At 32.9% G+C, this 13,487-nt stretch overlaps 1 non-coding gene across 1 annotated transcript; it reads right to left on the reverse strand.

Annotated features, from left to right (window-relative positions):
• Positions 1 to 13,026: 13,026 nt before the first annotated feature.
• On the reverse strand, positions 13,027 to 13,167 carry LOC119468555. The gene has a single exon (XR_005197247.1). It is a non-coding gene; the product is annotated as a U4 spliceosomal RNA (small nuclear RNA).
• Positions 13,168 to 13,487: the final 320 nt, after the last annotated feature.

Here is a 13,487-nt window from a genome sequence, read left to right on the forward strand (position 1 = left end):
CCTCTTATTGTAAATCAATTATACCTGGAAATATTTACTAGGTCAGCAATATAGCATATTAAAAATAGTTCCTCTATTGGCGATAATAATAATAATAATAATAATAATGGTTGTAAAGACATCTTCTAGCCAGTATTTTAAAAGACTGGCAGTTAGAAGGAGAGAAGTATTAGTTCATAGAAAGGTCTTCTGGCTACAAATCTCAAAACCGAATTGCTTCATTATAACAGATAAGAATCTCATGTCATTTGTGTAGGTTTTGCATATATAATTTTGATAAAATTTACGTTTCAAAAACAGCTTCTTCCTAGCGCTAATATCTTTCTCAATACAAATTTCATGTCAGTCTTCAAATTTGTCCTTCAATGCAGAGCAGTTTTCTTGTTTCTTCAGTGTCTCCAGAGATTACAGCCATTTCTGATAGACTTAAGATTTGAAGTTTATAATACACATTTTAGATGAAAAATTGCCACAGGATTTAAAGAATAAAGCATGGAGTATATATTTTGGCTGCTCAACTGCCTTTTATAATTGTTTCTCTGCATCCCATGCACTGATAATAGATGCAAACCAAGTTGTGTCATTACTTTTATGATGTTGAGAAAGTTATCTGATTGATGGACAGTGCTCCTGCATTTCCTATAACAGCCAGAATATTGCATATAACATTTGTTGTGGAAAGTGTTCCTGAGCTAACGAAAGTACCCACATGTTTTTCCACTGCAAGAATTCAGTATATCTTGAAGGATTCCTCATTGAAGTACATTTTTGAGGGTTCTCTGTAGCCTTTGTTTGTTTTCCTAGTTGTTTCTCAGTTCTTGGCTCTGAACTAAATCATGGAAGAGTAGAGATCCAAAAATTAGGGCACCAAGAAGTTTAAAAAAAAAAAATCAAACTTGTTGATAGCTGTCCTTAGAAACCAGTCAAACACAAGAACAGTGCCTTGAGGGGACTGTCAATACTTTATTCAATAAAGTAAATATTTATCTTTATGAGACCAATTGTAATTTTAAATATAGAATTCATTATAGGCATATACAGTATGACTATGATCATTTTCATTTTGTGGCACACTAATTAAATATAAAAATTACTTGTGTAAATTCTAAATTTAGATTTTGTATTTGGCATACGGGCCTCCCAACATTGCTTGTACAAATAGGCAGATTTTGACCTAAGAAAAAATTACACATCAAAGTGGACAATGCACATATTTGTGTATACGTGTTAAATAATATTTTACTATTAAGGGAAAAAAGACATTCTGGGCTACTTTAAAATTATCTCTTGACTCTAAAAAAGAACAATTAAGCTTTTTTTGCACTTTCTACTTGCTTTTCATGTAGCGGTACTTTCTTCAGCATATCCTCTCTCCTTTTGTTGAGCTTGTAACACCAAATGACACCCTGTATTGTAAAATTTTAATTTTAATTTACATTTAATGCGCTCTAGTGTTTGAATTTCATATTTAGATTTCACCCAAATATTTAGATTTCACCAAATGTTTAGATTTCATAAAACATAAAATGTCAAATTAATGGAATATATAATGGTATTTCAGTAATGTTATATGATATTTGATTCCCTTGGTTTTAGTGAAATTTTTATTTAACAAAGAATAAATTATATATAGGAACATTTTCAAAAATTATAACACCACTATGATAATTAAATCATATCATGTATTTTGTAAGGATTTTCCTTTATGCACAGCCCTATGTCTATGGTACAGACAATTATTAAATTTCAATTGGAGACTTCTACTTCCATCTATGAGGTAACTGTGTTTGAACTTTCACTCCTGTTGTAAATAACTTCAATGCTGTATAAAATATATGAAATAACTTTTTCAAATATTGCAAAACACACAGCATAGGACTATGATCTGCGAGAGAAGAGAGAAAAAAGGGGTGAGTCCCATAACTATCCTGATATTCTCCTAGAAGCATTTTCCAAACCAGTCTGCAGGAAGGGAAAACCAGAGCTCCATGTTTTTGCTGAATTGAGGAAGGAAATTAGGAAAATCTGAGGTCCCTGAAATTTGCTGGACAGAGTACTGGTGCAGAGAAAGGAGGAAAAGAGCTCCAGAAATTTACATAAATGTTCCCAAGATTCTGCTACTAATATTAAGTCCTGCATGTACAGGGTTAAAATGCATAATGCCAAGTGAAAAATAATGGAGGAAATGTGAATTGAAATTTCCCAAGACTTCACATAGGACTAGGAGACTTTCAAGATTGGAACAGCCAGAAAGTAAAATCCTCATTGAACACTTGTTACATTCAGACAAGATCCAAAAAAAGCTACACTGTTTTAAGTAAGGCTAAACTTGCCCTAAGGAAAAAGCTAATTCATGCTTCCACGCAAAGTTTATAAGAAGCCTGGAAATGAATAAGGTACTCTAGGACTGTCTAACAGAATGCCTACTTGTGGCCACTGGTTAGATTGGCATTATCATGAAAGAGTGGCTTAATGCTTCCAAAGTGAGATTTCTAGCAAACAAGACAGAAACTTCACGGCCTTTTATGACCTAGTATTAGAAGTCATATTTTATAATTTCCATTATCAAGGTATGCACAGCCTGTTTAACCTCAAGGTGGGGTGAGGATGGAGGGGAGGGTGTGGACCATACACAACACTTCTTAATGAGAAATGTACCTGGTATTTGCTAAATTTTTAAATAGCTACATCCTTTCCACTGGCAATAAATTTTGTTTGCTCTGACATGAAATACACACTATATCTTCCCAATGCAAACAAGATTCTCATGGCAGTCTAGCATCAGGTTCAGGATTGTTACATAGGATATTTTTGTAAGCTAAATTAGATCCAGGAGCTGAAAAAGGAAAGTGCTATACTTTGTTGCAGTTACTTGTGGTCTGAAGAATTACGAACTAAAAATACAAGGTTCCTGGCTCCCACATACCCAAATCATAGAAAACATGCAACAGACACATTCATCTAGGAGTGAGAAAATGGTATGCACACAGTAATCAATAATCCGTAATAACTATAGGGTACATCCAGATAAAGTCCCTAGATTTTGGTTTGAGTATTCCTTTCTAGGAAATGGTGGAATATTTTTTCCCTAAAACATGGATTAAATATTATGTTGATTTGTTTCTGTTTGGTTTGTATGTTTTAAAAGATAAAAGACACTAGAAGCCAAATAGTGTTAATACTGTTAATCTTTGTCCTTGTCATATAATAGTCATTGATTATATAATTAATTATGGAATATTAATTACACAATAATACTTCAAGGAATTAGCATTGCATAAACAAGTTTACAGGTGGAATCAACAGAAGAACATATGAATCAGTTTCTGATTATCTTCAATCTTTACTTGGTCTCATGTATTCAGACAATTGCCAGGCATTGGTCAAATTTCCTATTTAAAATGCTACATTGATTTTGTTATAAGAAACATTTGATTTAAAAATATCAATAAAATGTCTTATTGTATTTTGGTACTGTATTTCATATAGGTGTTAATGAGTTTTTGCTGTTAGCTATGGAATACAACCTTTTGATGACTGCATTTTGTAACTCAACATTATTATTTATATGATTAGCTTAGCTATAAAAAGCTATTTTAATTACTTATGTGTCTTTTTAAATAATTACCTTAAAGATATAAACTGACATTGATTCTGACTTCGCTAAAATAGTGAAGTACATTAGAAATTTTAACATATAGATGTAGCCCCACTTTTCAATATTTTTATATCTAAGAATGATATATATATATATACCTCTATAATACCAACTTTTTAATAACTTTAATTTGGATTATTCAAACAATCGAATTGGACATTAATATTCCAGAATTCAATTGCATTTGAAGAAGCAAAAAATGTTGAAACAGAACTACTTCAAAATATCAGAACCAAGTCTGATTTTTAAATCAATGTTTATGATTAGCACTTATAATTGAATGAGGTCACCAAATGCTTAGCTCCATTGAGCAAAAAAGTACAGTTTATCTTGTGCATTAAATTACAAATTTTGGGGGGATTTGATCAACTTAAAGTTTTAAATAATTTAATTACAAATATATGTATTATTTTAAAGTCATTTTTATAATTGATAAGACATGTTAAAACATGAGCTTTCAGAAAAACACACACTATGCAATATGGCTAAATATTTAATGTAATAAGGAAAATTCAACATAATATTTACAGCTTTTAGAATGTTTATTTGCCCATGGATTTATTAGTAATCTACCAAGAAAAAATAATATGAATAAACGGATAAACTCTTGGAACAGGTTAATAGTGTCTGTCGACCACTAAACTGTAAGAATTGATAAAAATTAAAATCAATATTTAGTAATTTATTTTTTCAATTGCTCCTTTTATGTGTAAAAATAAACCTTATACCCATCCTCATGGAGCTTACATAACAATCAGAAAGAATTAGAGGACACAAACAGTACGAATAAATGTGTTTGCAAATAGCCATGGAAAATTGCTGTGAAGAAAAGGTGGATAAGAAGATGAAGCATGAATGATAATAAGTATTTTAGGTAGAGTGGGCAGGGAGAGCCGCTCTAAATAGGTGATGTTTTAATAGAGATGCACATGAATTTAGAGAAACTATAAATGTCGGGAGGAAAACATCCTAGGAAGTAATTAGTTCAAATGTTAGAAGGCAAGAGCAAGAATGATTGTTCCAAGAACAGCAAAGGGTCCAGGATGACAAGAGCGTAGTAAGGGAGTGAGATGTTTGATAAAGGAACAAAGATCATTAGGGGGCAATTCTTATAATGCCTGTAGGAGATGGTTAAGGCATTTTAAGTTTGATCTAAGGTCTGAACATTTTAAGCATTGCTTTAATGGATTACTTCAGCTTTTGCAAGATATACTATTTGTGGAAGGTGCAAAAGTACTAAAAGGCCATTGAATATATTGTAATTTAAAATATTACATTGAACTGTTGCATTTTTTGTTCTAATTTTTTAAAACAATCCCTCTCTCTCTTTATCTATAATGTTGCTTTGGTTGCTGCCTGCGAAGTAACCGATGAGGAATATTCCAATGATTTTACTGCTCTTCCAAAAATGTCTTTACCCATTTCAGTTGTATAATACATATGGCATAACATATGACAGAAAAACCACCTTATACAATTTTTGTACATGTGAAAAACAATGCTGCTGCTATATTATGTGTTTCTATTTGGTGTCTGGTAGGAATATTAAATTGACTTGTAGGCTTGATGATGCCTTCAAAACATCTACTTCCTCCTTGCTGGAATCACTGACTCCTCAGTGAGTTCTATGGAATTTCAAATTTTTCTTAACTCTCTAAGGGTGTATATATACACTTATACTGAAAAATGAGAGATGGCATGGGGAGAAATGCCAGATATAGGTGATGGAGAGGAAGGCAGCAAATCACACTGCTATGTGTGTACCTATGCAACAATCTTGCATGTTCTTCATATGTACCCCAAAACCTAAAATGCAATAAAAAAGAAAGTCATATGAAAAATAAATATCATTTTAGCATTTTTGTTAATGTCATTATATATCAATGCTAATATAGGTGTAAACATCAATAGTATCTTACCTCTTTTATCAACTTACTGACCAAAGCAATTTAACTTTAATAAACTACACATACATAAAAATTATCTTAATTCTCATTGGATATGCTGGAATTCCCTAGTTTTGCAAAGCAATAAAGATTCTTCTTGTTATTTGAATCCTTGACAGATTTTCCCTCAGGTGTGATGATGCAGACCTACCTAAAAGTCATTCAACACTACAGCTATTTTAGTGTTTTTCTAAAGGTGAACTTACACTGAAATTTTTTCTTTTAATATGCTTGCGTTTTAATCTTTGAAACCGTGCTCCAAAACATATACTGAGAGACTAACAATCCGTATACATAGCTAGTTTATATGATTCATTTAGATAGTCTGGAAATAAAGCATGTAATTACCTTTATTTAATTGCTTGAAAATGAATAATAAGTATTAGAAATATCAAAATTTAAATTATAACCTCCCAAATATTTTTGGCACGCTTTAAACAGATGAGCATTTTATACTGATACTGTCCTTTATCTTAATGTTAAAGACCTTTATCACTGGCTGGATGCAGTAGCTCACATGTGTAATACCAGCGTTTTAGGAGATTAAGACGTGAGGCCAGGAGTTCGACACTAGCAAGGCAAGAAAGCAAGCCCGCCTCACTATAAAAAATAAACTTTTAACAAAACCTTTATTTTTCAGTGGGAAGCTTATTATTTTCAGCTTTTCAATTCTTTTGTTTAACACTTCTGGACTATTACTGAATTTCCTCATCTACAAACTCTTCTGTATGATGCAATAAAAACTCATTTAGGAAAAGTCTTCTCATGCAAATTTCCCAAGGCAAGGAAGATTACCAAATGGATTATCAATGAACTTCAGTGGAAATAAATGTTAAACCTGATATATTCTTGGATTTTGAAAATGTATTAAGCTATGAAATAAAATTGAATCCTGTCTAAAAACACATAGCAGAATTGACTACATGTAATCTCTTTACACAAAATTCTCGATTGTATTTTTTCAAGATTTAGATGACATAGTTTTATGTGCTAGTTCTGTCTTTTAACAGGCAAGCAGGAAATTTTCAAGTTAAACCATTCTCCACCAAGCCTTAGGGAATTATCTATACATTTGCTATAAACAGAAGGGAATGGGAGTTAGCAATAATTAAGAGCTTACTCTGGCCTGCTACTCTGTTCTGGTGTTTATATATATACATATGTGTGTGTGTGCGTGTGTGTGTGTGTGTGTGTGTGTGTGTGTGTGTATATGTGTATATATATATATGTTTATATATATATGTGTGTGTGTATATATATATATATATATATGAAGCTATTTAATTCCCATGACAATTTTTGAGGTCGCAATTATTTCCTCCACTTTTTAAAAAATGATGAAACGTGGCCCATTGAGGATAGCAAACAGCCAGGGTAAAAAAGTAGATAGCAAAGCAGGAGCCCCACTTGATCTGCTCAAATGAGGATGGAGCATATTGTTGCTACAAATCAGTCAGCCAAATGTGACTTTGAAAAGGGTATCACGTGGGAAAGGGCAGGTAATAGGATGTCATTGGTTAAGGCTGCTTAGAAATAAGAGGCTTCAGAGTTTCTGGGGAGATGGTAGAGGCACTCATCTCCTAGATCACTTGGAGCCAAAACAAGACTGTGGGCAGAGAGGGATCTTCTCCTTGACACCTTCTCTGTGTAATATGAACCTGAAGGCAAAGACAGAGAGAGAGGAGAGTGCAGAGAAGGCTGATTTCCTTTGAGCTCTGGTACCAAATGGCTGAGATGGAGCCATGACTCTGAACACAGCAGGGAGAACTTATGCATCTTGATTGGAAATGAAAGCTGCATTTTACCATAGTACCAACCAACTTATTAAAATAATCCTGAATAAGTTTATCTCTTGGATAATTATCTGTATGATGGTAAGATGCTTTTCATATCAAAAAAATGATATTTTCTATAAGTTTAAGCTTTTCAGCAATTAATAATTTTTAGAATAGATTGTTGACAACTATAACTCTGGTTATAGTTGTATTTCCTCAAAATTAACAACTGAAATGAATCTCAGTTTTATTCATGTTAGCATCCCTATTGCATAGAATAGTGCCTGGCACAAGTTCCTTAGTGCATGTTGTTGAGTAAATGATATATGATAGATGTGTCTAAGAATGATATACCTGCCTTTATAATAAAATCTCTGAATAAATAAACATAATTAATTGGCATCACATTCATTACCAAAACAAGGACAACAGAATATGCTAGTCAGTACAATTTTAGTAGTACTGTTATAAATTGGGTGGAATATTAGATAGAGGAACTTATGAGTAAAACTTTTGCTTAGTATGCAAATCTTCTCCATAGCCCCTGCTATATAGGCAGTGAAGCTTTGAGTTACCTCTCATTGGGGGAAATAATTACTGAACTAGGTCATTACCTTTTACATCTAGTGATTTTGAAGCTTTCTCACAGTGTCAAAATTATCCTCTGAAAATACATATTTTAAATGTATTTTAGCCCATATTAATATGTATTTTAGTAAAAAATTAATAACATTAATAATTACATTTGAATCATTTGAATACTTCTTTGTTATTATAAATAAATATTTCCCTAAAACATTTGTATCTTGTTCTTAGTTCATCTTTTGCTCACAACTGCCATGTATTTTTATGTTCACTGTAGAAAGTTATAGTCATAAACTAGAAAATATCTTAAAAGTTGTCAAGTACCCTACAGAGATAAACACTAATAAAATTCACACATATTATATACATAATATATTAATAGGCATAATTAAAGATGAAATTTGAATCTTTTAAAATCTGCTTCTTAACATTAATATTGTAAAATAAACATTTTTCCATGTTATGTTTTAACATACACACTTTTAATAATGGAAAATACCTATAATATGAATGTACAATTTTTATAATATCTAACATTTGTTTCCTTGTTTTCTATTATAATGAGCTATAATGCAAAACTCTGTATAAAAATTTCCTACATTAATGATTGCTTTTCTTTTAAATGTTTATAAAATATTTCTATCCTGCAAAAAATTAGAGAGAATAACTTGCTAAGGTTTAAATGTTCGTGTTCCTCTGAAATTTATGCAGAAATGTCATTTCCATTGTGGGATGGTATTAAGAAGTGAGGTCTTTTGGATAATAATTGTCTGAGGGCTTTGCTCTTGTGAGTGGGATTGGGAGCTGTCTGATCCTTCTGTCCCTTCAACTATGAGAGGCTATATGCTTTTGCCCACCAAGAGACACAGTGACAAGGCTCTATCTTGAAAGAAAAGAACAAGCCTTTACCAGACACTACATTTGCTGGCACCTTGACCTTGGACTTCCCAGCCTCCAGAACTATGATAAATAAGTGTTCATTATTTATTAATTATCCAGTTTAAGGTATTTTGTTTTAATAACAGGAATGGACTAAGGCAATATATAATAAACACTTATGTTCCCAACTCACAGATTAATTTTTTTAACATTCTGATATGTATTTGTGATCATTTGTTTGAGGAGTTTAAATCATTCCTGACATAATCATTAAATAGTGTTTTTGATATTTTTAAGTGTCACATATATAATATACTATACGTTATTTTATGATTTATTTTTTCTCAACATTTATTTATAGAAATAAAAATACGTCAGTTCATTCTCATTTTAAACTACTAACTGAAATATATGGTGTATATAATTACTTCAAGTCCAAGAATTGACAGCAGTTTTCAAAAAATCACTTTACTGTATCGTTTGGGTACAGTCAGCCAACAGATGTATGTGGGTGAGAAGGAATCACTCCTCTCAGCATATTGTAGTAGTCAGACATGGTGACAGACAAATATAGAAGTGCCCAGAAGTATCCAACATCCAGCTTTTCTTTCTCATTACTGTTACAACCAGCCAATAGCATTTTTGAGCCAACTCTAAAGCATTTCACTGCAATTTTCTTATTAATGACAGCACCCACATACCTCCCAATGAGCTCTCTCTTTGTTGCTTTTTGGTAGTCAGACATGAAGACATAAAAACGAACAAAAGTCTGGAGTTTTCCTATAAATAGTTTCAATCAACCATCATTTATTTTATTTTATATTATATTATTTTATTTTATTTATTTTTTAAGACAGAGTTTCAGTCTGTTGCCCAGGCTGGAGTGCAATGGCACGATCTTGGCTCACTACAACCTCCACCTCCAGGATTCAAGCGATTCTCCTGCCTCAGCCTCCTAAGTAGCTAGGGTTAAAGGCACATGACACCATGCCTGACTAATTTTTTGTACTTTTAATAGAGACCAGGCTTCACCTTGTTAGCCAGGATGGTCTCAATCTCCTGACCTCGTGATCTGCCCCCCTCAGCCTCCCAAAGTGCTGGGATTACACGTGTGAGCCACTGTGCCCAGCCCCAAACAACCATCTTAAAAAAATATTTTTGTTGATTACCTTCTCTGATCCTCCAAATCCCTTATAAACTCTATAACTTAAGTTCTCCTGATATCTCTATAGATGTAAGCTCTAATTTCTGTTGCAAATAATCTGTTCAAAGCAAACATTCCATTTTTTCTATTTTCTTAAATAGTGACTGATATACCATTTATAGCTGAGTATATACCATTTATGGATGTCCTTTCTATATTGTCCCATCCTGGTTGCTATACATAGGCATAGTCTTATTAAAATAGTTCTTTTTTGTAATAAACCATAAAAATAACATTTTTTTGAAATTATAATGTGGATAAATTCATTAACACAATTTTTTATTTTTAGTGAGTCCAAATTAAAAAGCAACAAATATAATGAAACCTCCTTGCCATTATTCCCATTATTACAAGTATCTTATGCAGTAATTTCTTAATTCTAATTCACGTTATTGACTAGCAGAGTATATGTCTATTATACAAACACATCATGCAGATACTGGCCAAACTACTGAAATGATGCTTAATTAAATTAATCATTAAACAATGCTTAATCACCAAGAAAAAAATTATATTTTTTAAATTAGAAAGTGCAATAATGGTCTTTTAAAGGTCCAAAAATAAAGTTTTTAAAAATTCAATATATATTATTGAATCGAGATGCAATTCAAATGCCATAAAATTATCTTTTAAAGTATTTAATTCAGCGGATTTTAGTATGATTACAGAGATTCGTAACCATCATCATTACCTAATTTTAGAAATATTCATCATCACCCCCTGCAAAACTCCATACACAATGGCACCCCCATCATCCCCACGTAGTCATAATCAATAATCATATAATTTATATCCTGAGAGGCTGCATTTGGTATTTGGTCATTTTACTAGCAAAAAAAAAGAAAATAATTCAAAAATTTATGTATATACAGACTTTGGACACTTTATAGAATCATACAATACAGATCAGACAATAGGTAAAAACACATAAAAAGTAGTAGGATAGTAGCGATTTAGCAGCATTGGCTCTGAAATAAAAATCTGAATGCTAACATCTATATGCCATGATTACTGGATGTGATTGGTTGTAAAATTGGCCACAAATGTCATCATGTCCTTCCAACAAGAAGCATAGTTAAATTCTCACAACATTTAATGCTGGGAGGTCTTGCTTTGGTGACTAAAATTCAATAACAAGATGCCATGCAAGTTCTAATACTGGACCACAAGAAGATTTTTGTGCCTCCTCTTCTTCCTCTGGAATTTTGTGGCTCCAGGTGAACAAGCCTGATCTAGCCTACTAGAGGGAGAGAGTTCATGTAGAGAAGAACTGAAGCACCCCAGACAGTCTCCAGCTGACATGACAATTGAGTGCAGATGCACGAGTGAGCCCTAAGGGAGAGTGGTCATTATTTAGCTATTAAAAAAAAAAAAAAAAAAAAAGATGTTATAACCATCGTTTAATACATATCTTGGTAAACATAAACTTGTAGTTTTCTAAAGAGCATATCTAGGAGTGAAAATGTAAGGTCTGAGATAATATATTTGTTTAGCTTTCGTATATAATGTCAAACTATTTTCTGGCTAGGCATGGTGGCTCACACCTGTAATCACACCTGTAATCCTTTGGGAAGCTGAGGCAGGCGGACGATCTGAGGTTAGGAGTTTGAGACCAGCCTGACCAATTTGTTGAAACCCCTTCTCTACTAAAAATACAAAATTAACCCAGGATGGTGGCATTCCCCTGAAATCCCAGCTATTTGGGAGGCTAAGGCAGGAGAATCATTTGAACCTGGGAGGCAGAGTTTGCAGTGAGCCGAGATCGCACCATTGCAGTCCAGCCTGCAGAAAGCAAAACTCTGTCTCAAACAAACACAACTTATTTTCCAAAGTGGTTACAATAAAGAATGGCTACCTTGTCCACATTCTCACCAATAGGTAGCTGAATGTAACATTTTAAAATTTAGCCATTCTTTAGTATTTAGTGATATCTCATTGTCATTTTTACTGTGTTATTTCACATCAGAATAAGTTTTACCAATTAGATTGCAATATACTTGGAAAAACTTAGAAATAAAAAAAAAATTCCGTTATTGCATCCTATAACTTTAAATGCCCTTTCCATATTCTTCCTTTTTGTATTTGAGAGGGTTTAATAGTTTATTTCTGCTGGCAGACTTACGTGATGAGTAAAGCTAGAGTTAAAAAGCTGCATATACACGCACATGCAGAGGTACACGGGTGCATTCATTCATACTACTTATTTATGAGTGTATACTGTATATGCTGCACTACATATTAATGAGTGTATACATACACAGTATACACTCATAAATACGTAGCATGAGTAGTTAGCTTTATTTTATTTATTCCTTTGTCTATGCAAATATATTTATTGAATATTTTTTCTGTCAAATATTCTATATACCCTGACATAAATTTTTCTTCTACTGAGATTACATTCTGGTAAGTGTCATAGAATATCAAACACTGTCACTATGTAGTGAGGAAAATAGTATAAGGAATGAGAGTATGATAAAGGATTATTTAGTAGCTGGTTTGGAAAAGAGAATTACTGATAGAAGTGCTGTTTCACTTGGGAGCTAACTGAAGGATTGATGTTACCCATTGCATTTTTCCTATTGCTGCTGTAAAAGTTACCACATGCTTGGTGGCTTACAGCAACAGAAAGTGTATTATCTCACAATTTTCGAGGTCATAAAACTAAAATGGGTTTCACTGAGCTAAAATCAAGGTGGTGGCAAGATTGTGTTCCTTCTGGAGGCTCTAAGAGAAAATCCATCCCTTTTTCTTTTCCAATTTATAGATGAGTTCACCTGAATTTCTTGGTTTGTAGCCTTTTCCTTCATCTGCCATGCCAGCAATCATCACTTTAAACTTTTCTTTCACTGTAGCATTGCCTTTGACTCTTTTGTCTCACTCTTTCATCTTTTAAGTACAGTATACTAATGATTACACTGGGCCCACCAGGTTAACAGGATACTCTGCCCATATCTTCTTTTTTTTTTCTCGATTCAGTCCCCTTAGAGTCTGCTCAAAGTTGCCAACACTGACTGTATTTCAAGTTGTCATGGCGGGGTATTGGGAAAAGTTTTCAATTAGCAATAATTGCACCTGGGATAAACTTCATTGGCTACGATACTGCCACTGGGCAAAGCTAGGGTTCTTAATTTAATTCACTTGCACAGTCTCTTTTGCTACTTAAGATAACATCCACAGGTTTGAGAGATGAGGTTGCTGACACCCTTGACGTGGGGTTGGCATTATTTTGCATGCCACACCCATGCTGGGGAGGAGCAGAGAAGTGTTTCAATCACAGAAAACAATCTCTGTTTCCTTATGGGATCTGACAGAATTAACATAGCTAAAGCAGGAAGCAGGACGTAATACTAAGAGCAATAGTTACTAACCACAAATATTAAATATTTAGGAAGATGTTTGGAATTACTTTAAAATGCCAAGCATTTTACACATTTTTA

Source organism: Cebus imitator, unplaced genomic scaffold (assembly GCF_001604975.1).
Source record: "Cebus imitator isolate Cc_AM_T3 unplaced genomic scaffold, Cebus_imitator-1.0 Scaffold17, whole genome shotgun sequence".
NCBI lineage: Eukaryota > Metazoa > Chordata > Mammalia > Primates > Cebidae > Cebus > Cebus imitator.